Consider the following 15,273-nt stretch of genomic DNA (forward strand, 5'->3'; position numbering starts at 1 on the left):
ACGATGCAAATTAGAAGGCATAAGTAATTCTGTGACATACTATTAAAAGCCACACACCGACATGAAATAACAATCTGTTCCACGCAAGCCCATTAAACTATTATTTACAGCATCATGAGCAGCAGCCACCCAGATACCACTGTCACCGCTGAGGAGCCAACGCAGGAAATTCATCGTCGGGCGAAGCGGGACCGTCGGTGCTTGGCGCAGGCTTTTGTAGCGCAAGAGGACTGCAGGATCCCAGCTAACCGAGCAATTGCCCCATCACGCACGCTTTACAGTCAATAAAACAAGGGGACCCTTAATTTCAAAAGCAATTTTTAAGACAAAAGCGGCAGAAAGCTTTTCGAGTGACCAGTGCCGAAGGACAAAGAGACGGGATTGTGCATTATGTAGGTCAGTAAGGCATTCGTCATGGACGACTGATGGGGACAGTCACAGGAGAGCCGGGTTCGTAGGCAATACTAGAGCTGTTTGATTTTTACAGAGGGAAGCGGTGAAGGAATGCAGCAGCAGACCGGAGTCCAAAAGGAGAAGGCAGGCTGGCAAGCCAGCACAAGAAAACCAGCTAGCTCTGCAGTCTAGACAAAAACCTAGTTCTCCGAAGCCTTTTATTTTCCCTTCTTCCTCTGTAGTTAAAATTAGGATGGTATTAGGTCCTATTTCCCAAATGGAAATGCTTAGAAAAGCAAACCAGATTTCAAAGCTTTCTAATACACACACAGACCTCACCACCAGAACTTGCTGTTTAACGCGTGCGTATGGTCAGGGCATTCATAGGGCAGTCTTGGGATCACACCAGAGCTACAGTGGGATGCTCTCCAGAGGTATTTTAGGAGAAGGGAATCAAATTGCCACACAAGCATAAGTGCCAAGTTTCGATCTAATGATACAGCAATCTGTTTGACACATTTTATTCTCAGAGGAAAGACTGGTAGAGTCATTTGTTGTTCTTATTAAAGTGTCCAAGTCCCTTAACCCAGTGTTCATATATTTGGTGAAGGACAGGATTCCTTTTCCTTAAAGTTCTGTTTTTGTAACAGAAAGCATTACAAATCCTTCATGTAGCCTGGGAAAAGAATTCGGATAGACTGAGTTTAAAAAGACAGTCCTTAGTGAGAAGGATGGAAAGGACTATTCTTAAATGCCTTACTCCCTCCCATCTCCCCCAAATTACTATTCTTCATATCAGAGTAACACCTGGAAGCATAAGCGGAGTTTGAGACCATGTGGAGCCAAGAGCTCAACAAAAAACATAATAGAGAGACAGTCAACACCCCCAAAAGTTGCAAAAGCAGACAGGATAATAGCGACTGAGGTGCAAAATTGATTTTCTTCCAGGTTATCCAAAGGGGCGATAGCTAACCCAGGAAAACCCAACCTGTGATTTTACCTTGCGAGTCAACCTCTAAGCAATACACACACCCAGGCAGCATCCGCTTAGGTAATAACTGATAACACCAGGGAATCTAGCAGAGCTTAATCAAATTATTACATAATTTCAGTAATGTCCTGGATGTAAATTCAGCATCTTCAACTCTCTAAAAGCACGAAAAAAACCAAAACAAAAAAACCAACAAAAAAACCCACAGCCCAAGAGGATTTTCAGGCCCCAAACTTAGCATGACTAAATTTGACCCAACAAAAATGCCCTCTGCTGCTTCTCTCTTCCCTCCTTGTTTGCCAGGAGCTGAGGATGGTCTCCAACACTTCTAGTTCTTGCAGCCCACACAGAATCAAATCATCTGGGAAGCAGGATTTTGCTGCTCTGATCCCACAGTATTTTAAAGGGCTCAAATTCTGACCCTTTTTGAAAAGGCTGCCCGGAAAGGGTGCATGAGATTAGCGTGTTCCTGTCACCGTACCACTGCCTGCACGGCTCTTGCCCAGCGTAGCTCTCCATTTCCAAGCCTTGCAGACATCACACGGTACTGCAGAGAATACAGTCACAAGCATTCGCACCATCTGTTAAACCCACAAGGCATGCACAGTCAGAAGATCCTTTAAGAGTGGGGAGTTAGTGTTAAGCAGCAGGTACAATTTCCTCTTCATCATTTTTAAAGATATTTTTGTCCCAGTCCCCGCAGAACTGGAAACCACTTAAAGAGGACGTTTTCTCACAGCTCTGAGAGAGGTTTCAGGTGCTGAAGTAGAAGCTGAGCTACTGAAAAACCAAGTAGCTTATTTCTTGTTCCTGTCATAGAGCAGGGAACTCCACCAGGCTCTTCAAGTCCAAGGTAAGAGCCTTCTCCACCAGACAAGGCTTCCTGAACGTGAAGTTGGAACCTGCCACTAGCTGACAGGTATGACCTGGATCAAGCCCTACTCTTGATCGTTCAGGGTTGTTTATTTAAACCAACAGAGCTCCTTCTACAAACTAAAACTGAAAAGAAAAGAAAAAAAAGTAGGAAAATAGAGACCACCAAATCAATTACAAGAGTCATGCCATTCTGTAACATTCTTCATAAGAACTGAGCGCAGCCCTCAGAAGCGTGTTGTCACCTGGAATTTCTTTTCAACATGAAAGGACTCTTCCCTGACATCTGGCTTCAATCTTAAGAGCATTTCTTTCTGAAGATGATTGAGCATAGCAAAAACGAGCTAAGGAGAGTGAAAAGTGGCTTCAGATCTAGCTAACAGGTGTATGATTTCAAGCACCAGTTTGATAATTAGGCTGAGCATCCACAGACAGAAAAGGCACCAACTGTAACTCAGAGGAAGGACAAGTACCTACCTACAGCCACATGAAAGAGGCACCAAAAATCCATTTTTGCACCAGCCCACTGAAGTTCTGTTCTCTTCCAAGTCACTGGAAGAAACACACGCACTATTTCTGCTCTGTTCCAAGTACAGATTCCCCCTTTCCCCACATTTTTGGGGATGATCTTTAAGGGGGAAAATATATTCTGAAGAGAGCTCGACCTTGTAAGAACCACACCTTCTCACTCAACAAGTGAGACAAAGCACTCAAAAGTCATGCTCTATGTAGCCACAAAAATAAAGGTCTTAGTATTTCCTTAGAGCCCTGCACAGTATATGGGAATCACGCAGCGTTCAGATTAGAAACGGCACAGACCCCACCAGCCTCGTGGGCTCAGAGTAATTTCTGAAGAACAGACCACACCTTTTGGGCGAGCTCCTAGCCCAGACCAAGGACACTGCTGCCTGGAGAGCTGGGCAAACCCAAAAGGCAAGAGGCTAATGCTAGCACCACCTGAGCAGCATCTGCCCTGCAGGACAACAGGAGCCGTTTATGAACTGCAAGACAACACACACAAAGCTGGGGAAGGAAACGGCACAAACCTCTCAGACGCTACTTTAGCGAGCTCTTGCACTAGCTACCGAAAACCCACAACAGCAGACTTCAGCATAAACATCAGCCGCTCGCGTACGTACCCCAGGCCCCAGGCAGCTTGAGGTGCCTCCCCATGCTGCAAACACACCTCCGCTGGCAACGCAGCCAGAGCCGCGGAGACGAGCAGCACGGAGGCAGGCGACAGAGATGGCAACGTGACAGCGCTATTTTAACAGAAACACAAGCGCAGTCCCAGTTTCCTCCGAAAACGAAAGGCCCGTTAACTTCAGTGAGACAATTCATGTGATTAAAGCTACACACAGGCTTAAGTAACTTGCTGGGTCATGATGTAGCTGGTTCTAAGAAACTGCATGCAGGCAGTTTACCTAGAAATTAACCTAGTGCCTTGGAATGCGCTGCTTAATTTAGAAGAGTGATTACTTACAGCACCTGCTGCTAGCCTCACAGGATTTGATACGCCAGCTTCTCCAGAATCAGCGCAGTCTTTTCTTAATTACTTATGTAAATAATTTTAGAAGAAGGACTGAAAAAAAAAAAGTGCTGAATGTATAATGTAACAATCAGCTCGGTTATCAGCGGCAACTGAAACTAAGGTTTCCAAAGCAAACAGCCTAAGTCACGGCAGTTTGAGCTGCAGCCCCACAGCGAATCCTTACAACACACACATCCTCAGCCAGGCGCAGGCACAGCCGAAAATGCGTTGCATAGGCTCCACACAACAAGTTGCGTATGCGCCTGACAACACCGCCCGCCCCGGGAGAATTTCTACACAGCAGGAGAATCTCTGCATGCCTGTAGACACAATCAGGCACCAAGAGGCCTCCCAGCCCTACAAAGACAGGTTACCCGTAGGCTTTAAATCTAAAGCCAAATACACCGTATTATTGTCATGCAAGTTTAGCGCCTCTTGCAGTAGTTAAACGCTGATGTCAGCAGGCCAAGGAGGGAGGATGAGAAGGGAAAAAAAGAGTACTAAAGAACTGGCTCAGTTCTTAGGGCCTCAATCCTTGGACTTCTCCTGAAATTTCTGTTTAAACCTATGTACAAGAGTCTCCTACTCCCATAATTCTGCCACAGGAGCCAAAATTTTGGCTATTCTGACAAACCCAGCTAGGTCATTTCAAGTAGCAGTTTATTATATTATATTATTATATTCAAGCTGGATATTTCTAGTGGTGTAACTACATGCACAAGAGGAATAATGAGAATTATCGTTCTTTCTCTTCCTCCCCACCCTAGAGAAATAGTTATTCTCTTAACCAAAATAAGCAGATGGGGACCCAAAACACATACCTAAATGTGTACAGGCATCGAGAAATGCACTTCCAATGGTTTCAAGAGGCAGCGCAAATCTTTCTCATCTTACCTCTAACTGCTGAACATGCATTTTTGTCCTGTTCGAACAACAAAATTATTTCACTAAGCGTAACTGATGCCGGACATTTCTTTCCAGAGCGCAGCAGAGTTCAGAATTAAATGTGGAGCCCCTTTTTAACAGGTCTAACTCAGAGCAAAGAGTCAGCCCACTCACTCACGGGCACAGAAGTCCAAAGCAACTCAAATGTTGGGATTTATTTCTGCTCCTAATCAAGATGGAGGTTATTTGCAAAATTCAGCTGGGATCTTAAAGCATCCTAAGGCTTCATGCATTCAGAAGGACTTTTTAAGCAGCTTGGAAACACCTAACAGCCTATGAGCACTTCCTCCCCTGACCCAAATATATCATACTGTAAAAGCTGCAAACGGCTTAAACAAAAAGGTTTGCCTTTTAGGAGGTGGAACAAAGAACCTAACATTCCTGTCTGAGTGTAATAAAAACAGTTTGAACAAGATTTCAAAAGGTCGCAGTCATTACAGACTCCCAGAACTACAGGCATCCAGTCGCAATCCAAGCTGCACAGCTCATCTCTTTCAAGCCTAAAAGTTTGGCTAAGTTTGCAGGTCTTTTGGGGACACTAAGCAGAGTACTAGACTGCCTCAGCTCCAGATACTGGCCGTCTCCTGAAGCCAAAGAAAACAAAGCAAAACTCAAAGTACTGAAGTTTAGGAGATCTGTGTGAGCAAAATCCCAATCTACCCATCACTTTTCAGCCATGTAGCAGTCCAGAAACCATCATATTTCACTTTAGTCCTGAGGATGTTCTTATTTCTTTGCTTATGGCCTGTCTATGTGAGACTCGTCTAATCTGTGCAGCCTTCAAAAAGAACAAACTGTTGTTTCACTGCACAACTAATTAACAGACACTTGGAATAAAGAAATACGCTGAAATAATTTGGAAGGAAAAATAAGAAACAGCTTCTGCAGAGAAGGATGATACTCTTTGGTTGCCAACTCCTGCTATCTAGGAAAGATACCAGGATCCTTTCCTAAAGGATCAGGATCCTTTCATAAATTTTAAGCAACACACAGAAAATGATCACTCCATAAAACACTATTCAATGACAAAGCACTACTGATGTGGGTGAAGGAACAACTTCTGCTGGGTTCCTCTGGAAAAAAAACCCTGTAGAGAAACAGAGAATACCCGAAACTGTACAATACTACCCATGTTAGCGCCTTACCCACATATAAACTGAGAGCAGTTTCTAAGCGAGTTGGGGAAGGTCATCCAAGTTTACAGCAGAGATGAAGCACAACGCAGGTTTGCAGATTTCTCTCCTACCCTAGTTCTGGGTTCTCGGTTTCCACCCCAGCTCCCATCCCCTGCTAATTTTGAAAATGTCTCAAGGGCAAAGCACAGAGCAGGGATCCGCAGAACATGCTCCAGAGGGGCAGGATGCCAGGCAGAAGGTGCTACAGGTCGGAACCCGCACTGACAACGGGAACAGTGCAGAAAGCAGAGAGGGAGACAGCAGCGCTGCGCTGTCTTTACCTATCTCCTGTGCAGCTTTCCAGGGTGGGGGACACACAACGGCACTGCTGGAGACCTCGGTCTTCCCTCGACACACACAGAATCACTACTAGGCATCACGCTACGTTTTTACTTTCCTCCTAAATGAGCTTCCCAGGTTTGTTCCTGGTTAAAACCATCAACTGATTCCAATACTTTACCTTATTCCCTATAGGACACAAGTAGCATTGAGCATAGATTTGGATCGTAGCTCCTGGCAAAACTCATGGTGTTTTTGTTCTGACCTCTGATACCTGAAATGGGATTTTCATTTTAGGCCTCTCTCTGTAAAACCATTTCACCATATAGAATTTCTCTGCAGTTTCTGCACTCTGAGGTGCTTACAGTCCTTTGCAGGTCCTCTCATATTTACACCCCTGACACTGTTCTTGTTCCTTCAGAGACATCTCCCTGCTTCCCTGATCCGACACCAAGCCGCATCCTCTGTTGCCCTCCACCCTGTAACAAAGGGAAGCAAGTGCCATTAGTGCAGCATTCAAGTTTTTAACTCTACTTGTGCCACACGCGAGGAAGCGACAAGCTCAGGGCAACAAGCACCAGGCCCCTCGTAGTCTCATGTTCACAATCCGCTTGAAGCACGTGCCCAAACCTACTAACTCACTTCACAGCACAGCAGATCCAGGCCGTGACATGATCGTCGGATTCCTTTCTGTCTGAGGTATCTTCATTTACATTGCTCTGCTCTGCGAAACAGCTGAAGAACATCAATTCAGACTGCAACTGGCTCATCTTTGCCCCACCTCCTTGCTGATCTATTCCTCCAAAGTAAGTTTCTTCCTTTCACTGGAGATGGAGGCAGATGTCCATCAGTTATGTGCAATTTGCAGTAGGACACAACAGGGGACGCTTGGGTTTCGTGATATTTCCCACCAGTTTAAGTCCTGGACACCTTTCAGATGGGCTGCATGAACTGCCAGTTCAACATAACAAGAGCTGAGTGTCAAAACTCACCTGATGCATGCAAGGAGACTACATGCTTTGGACAACACAGAAACCTGAATTTCTAGACACCCTCTAGAGACAGCTCTCTGGGCAGAGAGAAGCAACAGAAATCCTTTATGGATGCCACTCAGTGGTGTCAGATTTTTAGTTCAGATTAACACAACAGAAAAGAAAGGCATCTGCCCCTTACACCCCTGGATGCAAGAAACAGAGATGTCAAACCTCACCAGGCTTTTTGCTTTAGAAAAAACAACTGCCAGCCGCCACCAGGGTCAGCAAGACACTGCAAGGTCACAACGGCGCAGTCTATCAACAGCTTGGCTTCTTCAACACCACACTGAAATTCTGGTAACAAATATTCTCTTTGGAGGTAGTAAAGCAGCCTCCAGTATGCGAGGCTTCCTCAAAGGGCTGCTCACTTCAGTCGCTACAAACAGGCAGCAGATGTTAACGACAGACCAGGTTTGACTCATAAAACTCATTCGCCTCTTTACAGAGACTGTAGTTTGTTTTTCATATTTCTCTTTGTGCACAGCGAAAGAGATCCTCTTTTGTTTACGTGCTCTGCTTCCAGTACTGCAACAATTGAGTTTTAACACACTTACTACTTATTTCTTCTTAAGAGAAAAAAGCAAACAAATAAAAAACCATGCACGCACCCTGGATTTTCCCTCCTTAATGATAGAGAAACATTCTTCTTATCTATTTCCTCTTCCATTCCAGCGTTAGAACTGAAATCAAATCTAAATAGACAGCCTTTCTTAAAAAACAAACAAACAAACAAAAACCACACACTTCCAAAGGTTCCTCTGTGACTTCCAGGACAATTTCCTTTCCCCCCCCCCCCCCCCCACTTTCAAAGATGCAGAGATCCACCTCAATCCAATCCTACTAACACTGCTGTTAAATCAAAAGCAACTCAGCTGCCTGCTATGGACTAGACTTTGGTTGCAAATCACACTAAACAGCACAGCGGGAAGCATCTACTCAAAAGGCAGGACTGCGATTCGTGAACGGAGGTAGATTCAGTTGCAGTGTCGGAAGCTGCCCTCACCCCAGCTGTTCCCACCAGTATGAGATGGGCAAATTGAGTGTTATAATACGCTCTGCACTGGGCACGGTGGAAGAAGTCCTCAGAATGAGCGTAAAGCCATAGCTGAAAGGGCTTAGAAGTATATTTGCATCCCATTTTTGCTGTTCTTACTATGGGGACAATCTCTGGCAGAGCCACAACCACCTATATCTGCCCAGAGCCACAAATCAGTGCCCCAAAATAAAGGTATAAGGAGGCAGTTCCTTTGCATCCATTCAACCTCGCTGGCAGTCGGCCAGCCAAGGGCAAGTCCCACAGGTAGACAGGGACTAAGAGAGCTCAGAATCAGGCCTGCCATCTGTGAGGCAACTGATTTTGCTGGCCTTCTCATCAGCCCCTCAGGGCTGTTTTCACTCTCTCATGAGAATCTGTGATATAGTTATGTAAAACAGATTCCTCGCCCTTAATTAAAATATAGTTCACATGCACACCCTGCTGAAGACAGCATTTAAAAAGAAATCACTTTTATGAGGGATAAGTCACTTATAATTAAAAAAAAAAAAAAAAAAGTCCTCTCAGCACACACACAAGGGAGTGTCCAACGCTTGCCTGCCACCTGGATGATTGCTTCCTACAAAAAACCTGCAGAAGAGAGCTCTGGGGAAAGGAAAGGTCAAAGACTCCCTTGCAAAGGCAACGCACGTGGGATTCACCCAGGCTCCACGGCTCTGAACGGTGCTATCCACCATATTCCACCTGTTCTGAGGCCACGTGCACCGATTCTTCTCCACAGCACTAGCATGCTCCTTTAGATGATGGTTTTATCAGAATTGCTTACTCTCAGCTCCCTATCCACATGCTTGAGAATTAAAGGAGCCAGAAAAAGAAACACCCTACTGGGTGACACCTACAGTGCATCTTCCAGGGTCCTTTCCTTCACATCTCCCCCAGCATCCAGATTTGTTTTATTAAGGATGTTAGAGGGTAGATCCCTGCTTAATCCTTTTGGGATCCATTTACGGACCTGCTGCCCATCAATCCACATAATCCTTTTTTGAACCTGCTGATACTGAAGCAGCAAGTTCCAGATGTTCAACACTCACTGTGTAAGGAACCTTCTTCCATTTATTTTAAATTGATCTCTTCCTGGTTTCATCAAGAGCTCCCTCGCTCTAGGAGCAGGGGATCTGATGGGCAAGTTTCACATTCAACTTTATCCAATGACTTTATCGTTTATAAACCTCACCGACATTCCTCCCCTCCCCTCCTCCTCACCAAACGGGAGAGTCCCAGCCTTTTTAGCCCCTCCTCGTAAGGCAGTCCATCCTCTCAATCATTTTAGCTGCCCTTCTCTAACTCCACTGTGTCCTTCTTGAGGCATGGAGACCAGAGTTGCACACCACACTCAAGATGTGGATGCACCTAGCATTTATACAGAAGCAAAGCGATACCATCCATCCCCTTCCTGATGACAGTGGCAGTTTTTTTGGCCGCTGCTGCACAGTGACGTTTCCCTGAAACGATCAGCTCAGTGATGACTCCAGCATGACTTCTGGAGCTCCTAGTCATTGGGGTGGCATCCAACTACCTCAAAGAGCTTAGGATCATCTGCAAGCCTGGAGATTTCACCCCTTACCCCTTGCTCCAGATTGCCATACTGACCTAGGGCACACCCTCTGATGACTCTGTACCATCCTGAAGAGTGAAATCAACCCCTACTCTTTGCTTCCTATTATTCAGACAGCTTTCAAAGTATAAAATAACCTTTCCTCCAATCCTGTAGCAACTTAAGATCTTGTCAGAAAGTTTTCTGGAAATCCAAATATATTGTATTGACTTTACCCCTCTTCTTACTGGCATCCCAGAGAACTTCACATGGCTAGGGCAGCAGGATTTTCCTTTTCAGAAGCCACACTGATGCTTTCCCAGTAGGCCACATTTATCTGTGTATTCAGAGCTCTTTATTACAAACTCTTCCATTCCTGGTAAGACAGTAGTGAGATTTGCTGGTGTGTGGTTCCCAGGATTCCCTTTGGAGTCCTTTTTATAGATGGGAATTACATTGGCAACCCTCTAGACCTCTGGTACAGCAGCCACCTGTAATGATAAATTGTACAGCTTGCCCAGCAGTTTCCCAGTTTCATATTCAAGTTCCTCAGGACACTCGGTTGAATGCCATCCAGCCCTGGTGACTTGTTAACATCTAACATCTATTTGGTCTAACTTTTCTTGTATATTTACCTCAAATTAGCTTCTCTGACCTACCTGCTACAAAGAATGTACTTGGTGTGGGAATATCCCCAACATCTTCAGCAGTTAAGACCAATGCAAAAAATTCTCTGCTATGGCTTTATCAACCCCAAGGGACATTTTTACACCTTTGTCATCAAGCAATCCCCAAGGTCCCCTAGCTGACATCCTGACAGATATAAAAAGCAAGGTGCTAGCGTCTCAGGAGAGCAGTCCCAAGACAGACTGTTTTGCCTATCCACTATCTCTGCACTTCCCCTCATACCAACCTGTACCTTGGCACAGCTGTCACCTTGCCCATCCCTTCTTGTCCTGGCTTGCCCTTGTGGACATTTGAGATACCACAAAGAGATCAGTGAGATTAAATGGTGTCACCACAGTAGCCAGCTCCCCTTTCACATAGGGTGGAGATCCAAGCACTACCAATGCCAGTTTGGGAGAGGAGCAACTGGGGTCTAAGGGGTTTTTCTTTCCGAGCTCCTCTTCATTGCAAAAGCTGGCTGAAACAGAGAGCAACTTTTATGCAAGCTCTTGTGGCTGCCCTGATAGATGCCAGGCAATCAGAGGTGCAAACAACTGCAGATTTAAATGTTTTACCCTGACTGAAGTATCAAAGCATGCACCGTTCTCCTTGCCATGCAAAGTGTTCCTCCCTCTCACCAGCACATCCCAGTAATACTCCAAGCACAGAAATCAGTTCAATGAAAGTGCTCCTTCAGCAGAAGCTGTGTGTGAAGCTACCTGCCTGCACAGGCACTTGCAGGGTCGAGACCAAAACAGTTTCTTTCCTCCACACCCTCCATTCCTTGGCATTTACACCCTTCTGAAGCCCATAAACACTCCTGCCCTCCTCCTCCATTTTATAAAACTACACATGTATATAGCTCTTTTATCTTCCTCTTGCGTCAACCCCTCTAGCCCCAAAGTCATTTCTGTTGCTCTCCCTCAATTTCCTCCTGTTTATCTGCTAGAAAGTAACAAGGATCAAAGACTGCAATGACTTCGGAAAAAAAAAAATCCCCCCACCCATCACACTGATTAGCAACATCAGACCCAATTTTCAGAAAGATACTTAAGAGTTTTTAAAAATACTTTACCAGCCTAGGTGCCAAATCCCGACAGTTTCCGAGGGAATCGAGCACCCACGCGCTTTCTGGATTCCCACTAGATGCCTACCCACATCTTTTAGTCTGTAACCACATGAAAGACTTAACTTTTGTTCTCAAGGTTAGGCACTCTAAGTGCTGTTAAGACAGCCCCTGAGCCTTCCCACTGAAATCCATAGGCTACTGATGGAGTTGGGTCCCTAGCTTACAAAAAAAAAAAAAAAAAAAAAAGTCCTTTAATAAATAGATTTTTTTTTCCTTCAGGTTCATCAGATCTTACTGAATACCCGCTGCACAGTTTCTGCCAACATACAAACTTTTCATCTTGGCTATGAATTAAAATCAGTCTGTACATATTTGAGGGTATTTGGAGATAAACTGGCATTATGTTATACCAGAAATTTATTCTCCTCTTCCCCCTTGCCTCCCACTTCTGTGTTTCCATTTTTACCTGGACAACAGAAGTAGATATATTACCAAAGCAGCAGAGTTGTTTTATGCTCACTCTGAGCCCGTCTAAGTGAAGTTTAGGTGGAAGGTAACAGAGAAACCCAGTACTTCAATGAATAAGCCAGGGCACCTGTACAAAAAACAGCCCCTGCACTATGCCACTTTGACTTTGAACCAAAGGACTGCAAGGTGGAGCAAGCACAGGAGAACAATAAGATTATTTTATTACGTTGGTTAGTGTGACTGGCGGCAGCACTAGCAACTTCACTCGGTTTTGGTTTAAAATGATAGTTTTAGCTGGTCACCAGCGAGAAGCTTGGGTCTATAAGACAGCTTAGCACCGGCTGTAGAAAGCATCCTTGCAATTCTGAAGCATTTTTGCAAGATTAGAGAAGGACATATGATGCTCACTAGATGCAAGACATCACGCACGCAGGTGACGGAAAAATCCCCACAGTGCTTTGCCATACTAACAACTGTATTTTGAAAGCAGCCACTAGGCAAAGCATGGAAGTCTGGACACTTTCCACACTGAATCAAAGGCGAGGCCACAGACGGAGGAGAACACCACCATAGCAGGTCCAGCAGGAATTGACCGGGTGGGTGCTAGAGGTTCAGAAAGTTTGAGGTTAGAGGAAGTTTAAGCAAAATAAAAATAAAAAGCCACACATAGCAGGTACCACAATTACAGACAGATCTTGCAAGAGCAAAAAGGCACAGAGTTACTTGGGAACTAATTGTGAAAAGGCACCAGACCTAGTCGTGCGTCTTACAGTCCTTAGATCCAGGTTTCAAACCTGCAGAGAGCTCCAGGCCAGGTTCTTTAATACTACACTACAGACACATTCACTCATGTTGCTGCTCTGTTAAGTTTTCTGCCAGGTCAGTGTACAGCACAGGGGCCTGCCAAACATCGTAAGGGAAAAGCACCCTTGCCTTTGGATGGCAGCGAGTCACGATTAGCTCAAGTGCATCAAACGTCACCCTCTGGTCAAAGCCTCCCAGAAAAACTCAAGCCAAGAGCATGCTCCCAGCAGGCGGAGAGAGAACCGTCCTGTCCTTTCATCGCGCACACGTACTCTGCAAGAGAATTCAAATTCAGAGGTATGTTTTTAATATTAATTTTTAGTTGACCACATCAAAAGGAAAACAGCGGCCAAGAGCCACATCCTCGCTTTAGAGAGTCTTTTGCAAGACGAGGCGGGGGGTGGGGGATAGGCTGGCTTTTCAAAAAAACAAAACAAAAAACCCACAAGAAAACAGAAGCTACTCATCCACTAATCACAAAGAACGCAAAGTCAACAACAGACTCTTTCTGAATATGTAAGTTTAGTTCATTAGGAATTTTGGTTCAGAGCTCTCACTGAGAGGGCATGCAGTCTTACGTTAAAATTAACGCAGGTTATGCCACAGAAGCCTTTGGGTGCTCAGTACCTTCACATCCCAGGGAAAAGAAGAATAATGCTAACGAGAGCCCCACCGCAGAAGCAAAGTCTATGAATTCATGAGAAAGGAGGAAGACGGACCATAGAGATTGCACATGCTCATCCCACTGGATTTCAGAGTATTTACCTACGGCTGCAGGAGGTGCAGACGGAGTAGTGTTTAGAAGGATCTCAAGTCGTCAAAACCCAACACAGCTACACCGCACGTAGGAGGAGATCAGTTTGCTGAAGTCACTGCACCTGGATAATGAGCCAAAATAACAGGGTAGGATTCAAAGAGCAACTGAACATCTTCAGCTAGACATCCACTGTAACACTAAACTTAAAGCCTGATGACACAAATGGGTACGATGTTTAGGGCAGAAAGCCACTTGCTGCTTGGGCAGGATTCTTTTCATTTCAGTGACCATTCCCTCTTGAATTGCATACTGATGCATTTAATGCTGCCCCATGTCAGCATGAGATCAAACATTTCTGAAACAAATAAAAAACCCACAGAAGCACTGTTGGTGGCATTCGGATTAAGTCCCAGGATGAGTAAGTACTGGATCAGAAGGCAGAAAGGGCTCTTGCAGGATGTCCCCAGTATCATAAAAAAACAGCTCCTAAAAAAAAAGTAAAGGGGCTCTAAAATAAAATTTATGATGTGAAATAAGCAAAGAAAAAACCCACCACCCTGATGCTCCCCTGATCAGCTGCAGGAGACCAAGAAAACCAAGCTAATTTTGGCATCAGCATTTTTGTAAGTAGCCGATAACTTCAGAAAAGACACAGCACACAAAAGTCATTTTCGATTGGAGTAAGTAAATAACTAAGTTCTTACAAACGTGGCCACCTCAACACTTCTGAATGTTCTTCCTTTGCAACTCAGGCACATGTTTGAGAGAAACATAGAACAAATGGAAAAGCAGGCGCTCAGAAGCCTACAGTGAAGAGCTAACGAGATTTTTGATCTTTTAAGCTATCCTTGACTTCTTCTTCTGCCCCATCCCCCCAAAACCCCACTTCACCATGAGTAAGTGGGAGACACGTTTTAGGATGGGGTACTGTCAAAATTAGTTGTCAGGATGCTGTTTCAGCAAGTATTACTTTCATCTGAAAGCCCGAAGTCCCATTATGAGAGTGCAGTGAGTCACTTGATGACAAGTCCTTGAAGCATTTAGACACTTTAATACTAACAAATGATGCTCTTTTGCCTTTTCTAACTGGCGGATGTGCCTTTATTGAACCTAGAACTCAAACACAGCGCCTATGACCAGCTGCCTCTATTTAAAGACAGTTTGTCTAGAAAAGAATACTGCTCGCGCTCTGCTTTCTCACTTTCAGAAGAGCTGACACAACCTGGGCTTTTTGTTTTTTTCCTGCTTGTCGAAGAAAAAGGAAGAGACTTACTTCCGCCGCTCCCAGCCCTACCCTCACCTCCTCAGCCTTTCTGAACGAGGTCCACGTTTAAAGACTCCCCAACACCCCATCAGCAGAACTGGCTCCCTGGCAGAGCAAAGCAGCGAGTCTAAGACTTCTTCCCTATCCAGCCTTCCTTCTTCTCCGAGGCCTGAGGCAGCTGCTTTTCGTTAGGGTAGAGGACAAAACAGTTTTATCTCCCCACTGCTCGTTTTTTTTGCCTGGCATCGTCAGGATCACCGACATGTTAGTGCTCCGTTTGTGAACAACCTTGGGAGCGACCAGGGAAAGTAAAGCTAGGCACGAGATGAACAACATTACTGTAGAAAGGCAGGAGAAGAAAACAGGCTTTGAGAGACATAAGCGAGGACTGGAGATGGAAAGAAAAGGATGCGGAAAAAGTGCAGAAGTTAGTCAT

At 45.0% G+C, this 15,273-nt stretch overlaps 1 protein-coding gene across 1 annotated transcript in view; it reads right to left on the reverse strand.

Moving 5' to 3' along the window:
• PAK1 (p21 (RAC1) activated kinase 1) overlaps nucleotides 1–13,683 on the reverse strand; it is a 65,779-nt gene extending 52,096 nt beyond the window's left edge. Inside the window, exon 1 of the mRNA XM_067289610.1 lies at nucleotides 13,582–13,683. The gene's annotated coding sequence lies outside the window, so the exon portion shown is untranslated. The remainder of the gene's footprint in view (nucleotides 1–13,581) is intronic.
• Between the last annotated feature and the right edge of the window lie 1,590 nt (nucleotides 13,684–15,273).

This window comes from Apteryx mantelli, chromosome 1, assembly GCF_036417845.1.
Source record: "Apteryx mantelli isolate bAptMan1 chromosome 1, bAptMan1.hap1, whole genome shotgun sequence".
NCBI classification, from domain to species: domain Eukaryota; kingdom Metazoa; phylum Chordata; class Aves; order Apterygiformes; family Apterygidae; genus Apteryx; species Apteryx mantelli.